Source organism: Limulus polyphemus, unplaced genomic scaffold (genome assembly GCF_000517525.1).
Source record: "Limulus polyphemus unplaced genomic scaffold, Limulus_polyphemus-2.1.2 Scaffold8898, whole genome shotgun sequence".
NCBI lineage: Eukaryota > Metazoa > Arthropoda > Merostomata > Xiphosura > Limulidae > Limulus > Limulus polyphemus.
This window is the reverse complement of record NW_013674508.1, coordinates 22,907-29,455: the sequence shown is the minus strand read 5'-3', so window position 1 is coordinate 29,455 and position 6,549 is coordinate 22,907. Positions and strand designations below refer to the sequence as shown.

Sequence of the window (6,549 nt, the reverse complement as noted above, 5' to 3'; positions counted from 1 at the left end):
GATATCATGTCGCGGGTAGTATAATCTGTCTATGTCTACAACAACAAAATACGTGATATCATGTCGCGGGTAGTATAATCTGTCCATGTCTACAACAACAAAATACGTGATATAATGTCGCGGGTAGTAATCTGTCCACTTCTACAACAACAAAATTTGTGATATCATGTCGCGGGTAGTGTAATCTGTCCATGTCTACAACAACAAAATACGTGATATCATGTCGCTGGTAGTAATATGTCCATGTCTACAACAACTAAATATGTGATATCATGTCGCTGGTAGTAATCTGTCCACTTCTACAACAACTAAACGTGTGATATCATATCGCTGGTAGTAATCTGTCCACTTCTACAACAACTAAACGTGTGATATCATATCGCTGGTAGTAATCTGTCCACTTCTACAACAACTAAATATGTGATATCATATCGTTGGTAGTAATCTGTCCACTTCTACAACAACAAAATATGTGGTATCATATCGCTGGTAGTAATCTGTCCACTTCTACAACAACAAAACGTGTGATATCATATCGCTGGTAGTAATCTGTCCACTTCTACAACAACTAAATATGTGATATCATGTCGCGGGTAGTAATCTGTCCATGTCTACAACAACAAAACGTGTGATATCATGTCGCGGGTAGTGTAATCTGTCCATGTCTACAACAACAAAATACGTGATATCATGTCGCGGGTAGTAATCTGTCCATTTCTACAACAACAAAATTTGTGATATCATGTCGCTGGTAGTAACTGTACAGATATACAGATATATTCTATATTAAGGGTATCATTCCTCTTTATAGATATTTCGTCTAAGTATCTCATGAAGTATTTGAGTAAATTATATCGTCGTATTTTTCAATACTACAACACAATAAATATATGCTACTTTTGTCTTCACAACTCTGATCACTATAAATATGAAACAAATAATGAAACTTGAGATAGTGAGTGCAGTAGAGTAAAGATGGCTTCCTAGTTACATCCACTAACATTTTAAAACATATTGAGAAGAAAAGTTATTTTTATATATCAATGGGTCGTGAAAACCTGGTATTCGGAAACCCGAACATATTCTTCAATCGTTTAGTTAGGTTTTAGGTTAGTCTCTCACTGAAAATACAAAGATTTGGACTATTTAGGGTGTTCTGTCACATACGATATAAATAATTAGATTACCCAGGGTGTTCTGTCACATACGATATAAATACTTAGATTACCCAGGGTGTTCTGTCATATATGATATTAATACTTAGATTACCCAGAGTGTTTTGTCATATATGATATTAATATTTCTAAGTATTTATATCAGTATATGACAAAACACCCTGGGTAATCTATATCATATATGACAGAACACCCTGGGTAATAAATATTTAGATTACCCAGGGTGTTCTGTCATATATGATATAAATATTTAGATTACCCAGGGTGTTTTGTCATATATGATATAAATATTTAGATTACCCAGGGTGTTCTGTCATATATGATATAAATATTTAGATTACCCGCGGTGTTTTGTCGTATTTAATATAAATATTTAGATTACCCATGAAATTTTTCGTCAGTCATCACCTATTGAAGATTTTTTAAAACGGACCTCTCTCATACCTTTTACAAATATTTAAATTAAACTTTTCCTGTAAATTGTACAGATAAATGATGTTAAATAAACTGTAAACAGCTGTTTGGAGACGGCTTGACTGGCTAATGGAGAAAACTTCTCTATATATGTACGACATTTCGACAAGATTTTGTCATCCTCAGGTACATAATCTTCTCGAAACGTCTTACAGTTATAATAAAGTTTTCTCCATTGCCCAGTCAAGCCGTCTCCAAACTTTTATTTTCCAAAAAGTGGTTTCCACGTCATCAAATCTAAACAGCTGTGTTTTATGAGAAAAACGCGAGTGTGTTTTTCGGTTTAGTGAACCCGAAGAAAGAAAACGTTTTACCATAAACGCTAAAAGAAATTGAGTTTTTTGGACGTAGAAAATCAATACTATTCAAGTTAAGCCTATTTTAACAAATATTCTAATCCCCCTCCTTAGACAAATCATAATTTTAACAAAGTTCAGGCTTACCTGTGTTATCCAGCAACTTGTGGTAAGTATGTGTCTTCTCTCATCCTAAGAAAAGACGGTTTATATAGAATTAACTTTCTACTTAACAGCGGGAAAGACGGAAAAAGGTTTTCAGGAAACATGGGGGAAATTATTTCAATCAAATAGTCTACATTTCGAACAAAAGCAAAAAATATATAAGCTTGATTTTTTTTCCTTTAATGATTCTAAAACTAACTGAACAAGTATACATTCTCCCTCACATACTTCTGTTAATATGTCGAGATAACGTGTTCTAAAATACAGTTACCTAAAATCACTACAATGTAACGTGTTCTAAAATACAGTTACCTAAAATCACTACAATGTAACGTTTTCTAAAGTACAGTTACCTAAAATCACTACAATGTAACGTTTTCTAAAATACAGTTACCTAAAATCCCTACAATGTAACGTGTTCTAAAGTACAGTTATCTAAAATCACTACAATGTAACGTGTTCTAAAATACAGTTACCTAAAATCACTACAATGTAACGTGTTCTAAAGTACAGTTACCTAAAATCACTACAATGTAACGTTTCTAACGTACAGTTATCTAAAATCACTACAATGTAACGTGTTCTAATATACAGTTACCTAAAATCACTATAATGTAACGTGTTCTAAAATACAGTTACCTAAAATCACTACAATGTAACGTGTTCTAATATACAGTTACCTTAACATCCTATGTACTTAAATGTTTGAAATTCTAATAGTAATTCTGTGAGTTCCTCAGAGAAAGTAACTAAATAAATATTAAAACACTATACAGAGATCCATCATAAAATAACATGGAGACTATAAAACTGACAAGGCATGGAGACTATAAAAACAACATGGAGACTATAAAAATAACATGGGGACTATAAAGATAACATGGGGACAATAAAGATAACATGGGGACTATAAAACTGACAAGGCATGGAGACTATAAAAACAACATGGAGACTATAAAAATAACATGGGGACTATAAAGATAACATGGGGACTATAAAGATAACATGGAGACTATAAAAACAACATGGAGACTATAAAAATAACATGGGGACTATAAAACTGACAAGGCATGGAGATTATAAAACTGACAAGGCATGGAGATTATAAAACTGACAAGGCATGGAGACTATGACACTAACATGGAGACTGTAAAAATAACATGGAGACTATGACACTAACATGGAGACTGTAAAAATAACATGGAGACTATAAAACTATCATGGAGACTGTAAAAATAACATGAAGACTATAAAACTATCATGGAGACTGTAAAAATAACATGGAGACTATAAAACTGACACGGAGACTGTAAAAATAACATGGAGACTATAAAAATAACACGGAGACTATAAAACTAACACGGAGACTATAAAAACAACATGGAGACTATGAAACTAACATGGAGACTATGAAACTAACATGGAGACTATAAAAATAACATGGGGACTATGAAACTAACATGGAGACTATAAAAATAACATGGAGACTATAAAATTAACACGGAGACTGCAAAACTAACATGGAGACTATAAAAATAACATGGGGACTATGAAACTAACACGGAGACTATAAAAATAACATGGGGACTATAAAAATAACACGGAGACTGTAAAAATAACATGGAGACTATAAAAATAACATGGGGACTATGAAACTAACACGGAGACTGTAAAAATAACATGGAGACTATAAAAATAACATGGAGACTATATAACTAACACGCCATGGAAACGATATAAATAACATGAAGACTTTAAAACTAACACGCCATGGAGACTATAAAAAATAAAACGTGTGTGTTGTTAGAATTTCCATTTTTACAGGTGACCACCTTGAACGATCAGTTAAAGACGTTCTCTCTGACAAACGGAACTCGGTTATTGCCAGATGTTATATTTCCAGTGAATAACTTACCACATCAATCACTTGATGAAGAGATAGGTCAAAGGTCATACGGAGAGGAAGTGAGGCGTTATGGGAAGGACGGACGGCCAAGTCATAATTCGACATGAGATACCGAGTAAGGCGATATTCTTGTTCGTCGGCGAGAATGTGGTTAACTGAAGAAGGATGAAAAACAACAATGAAGTTATAATAAAATCACATCTTCCTACAGAATGTGGTTAACTGAAGAAGGATGAAAAACAAGAATGAAGTTATAATAAAACCAAATCTTCCTACAGAATGTGGTTAACTGAAGAAGGATGAAAAACAACAATGAAGTTATAATAAAATCGCATCTTCCTACAGAATGTGGTTAACTGAAGAAGGATGAAAAACAACAATGAAGTTATAATAAAATCGCATCTTCCTACAGAATGTGGTTAACTGAAGAAGGATGAAAAACAACAATGAAGTTATAATAAAATCACATCTTCCTACGAATGTGGTTAACTGAAGAAGGATGAAAAACAAGAATGAAGTTATAATAAAATCACATCTTCCTACAGAATGTGGTTAACTGAAGAAGGATGAAAAACAACAATGAAGTTATAATAAAATCGCATCTTACAAGAGAATATGTGCAAGCATAGAATATAAAACTGAATTTTAAGCTAATGTTGCATTAATTAAATAAGCTTCATTTTTACCTTAGCCAAGCTTGTTTAACATAATAAAACTAGTAATATAACTGGGTTTGGTAATAGAAATAATAACCTAAGAAAGTAAAAACAGTATAATTTAATATATCAACTCTATTAAGTAGTCACACAAGAACATTACGTATCAACTGAAGGAAATATTCACACAGGAATATCATATATCAACTGAAGGAAATATTCATACAGGAATATCATATATATTCACACAGGAATATCATATATCAACTGAAGGAAATATTCACACAGGAATATGACATACTGAAGGAAGTATTCATTCAGGAATATGACATATCAACTGAAGGAAGTATTCATTCAGGAATATGACATATCAACTGAAGGAATTATTCATTCAGGAATATGACATATCAACTGAAGGAATTATTCATACAGGAATATCACATATTAACTGAAGGAAGTATTCATTCAGGAATATGACATATCAACTGAAGGACATATTCATACAGGAATATGACATATCAACTGAAGGACATATTCATACAGGAATATGACATATTAACTGAAGGAATTATTCATACAGGAATATCACATATTAACTGAAGGAATTACTCATACAGGAATATCACATATTAACTGAAGGAATTATTCATACAGGAATATCACATATTAACTGAAGGAATTATTCATACAGGAATATCACATATAAACTGAAAAAATATTCATACAGAAATATCACATCTAAACTGAAAAAATATCCATACAGGAATATCACATCTAAACCGAACAAAATATTTACACAGGATTCGATACATCAACTTAAAGAAATAGTGACACAGGAATATTTTATCAACTGAAGAAAACGTTCACAAAATGTGCAAAACAACTACATAAGAATATTGCACAAATAAAATAAAACATTCACACACAAATATTACACATTAAGTGAAGAAAATAATTACACACGAATATTACACATTAAGTGAAGAAAATAATTACACACGAATATTACACATTAAGTGAAGAAAATAATTACACACGAATATTACACATTAAGTGAAGAAAATAATTACACACGAATATAACACATTAAGTGAAGAAAATAATTACACACGAATATTACACATTAAGTGAAGAAAATAATTACACACGAATATTACACATTAAGTGAAGAAAATAATTACACACGAATATTACATACGGAGTAAAGACTACAGTACAAAATATTTTATATAAACCAAAGCAACTTGTCGCGGAGAATATTTCGTCAAATAGAAAAATCAAAATAAATAAATACAATAGTCGTACCACAATATTAGATATGAAATGAATAAAATAATTCACATGAGTATTAACAACAATTAAAGAAAATTAAAAGATGAGGCACAAATATTATAATATATAAAACTTCATATTTCAATCTAACTTGTAATAAACAATATTGTTAGCTACCTTGTGGAGTACAGTATTGTTAACGATTTTGTAACAAACAATATTGTTATCTATCTTTTGGGGTACAGTATTGTTAACTATTTTGTAATAAACAATATTGTTATCTATCTTGTGAAGTACAGTATTGTTATCTATCTTGTGGAGTATAGTATTGTTATCTATCTTGTGAAGTACAGTATTGTTATATATCTTGTGGAGTATAGTATTGTTAACTATTTTGTAACAAACAATATTGTTATCTATCTTGTGAAGTACAGTATTGTTATCTATCTTGTGGAGTATAGTATTGTTAACTATTTTGTAACAAACAATATTGTTATGTATTTTGTAGAGTACAGTATTGTTAACTATTTTGTAATAAACAATATTGTTATCTATCTTGTGGAGTACAGTATTGTTAACTATTTTGTAACAAACAATATTGTTAT

The 6,549-nt window shown here is 31.0% G+C and overlaps 1 long non-coding RNA gene across 2 annotated transcripts in view; it reads right to left on the bottom strand.

Annotated features, from left to right (window-relative positions):
* Nucleotides 1–696: 696 nt before the first annotated feature.
* Nucleotides 697–6,549, bottom strand: part of LOC111083288 — a 21,841-nt gene continuing 15,988 nt past the window's right edge. For both annotated transcript variants that reach the window (XR_002608923.1, XR_002608924.1), the window contains exons 2-4: nucleotides 4,026–4,171; nucleotides 2,093–2,137; nucleotides 697–717 (exon numbers count right to left, since the gene is read on the bottom strand). This is a non-coding gene — a long non-coding RNA (uncharacterized LOC111083288). The remainder of the gene's footprint in view (nucleotides 718–2,092; nucleotides 2,138–4,025; nucleotides 4,172–6,549) is intronic.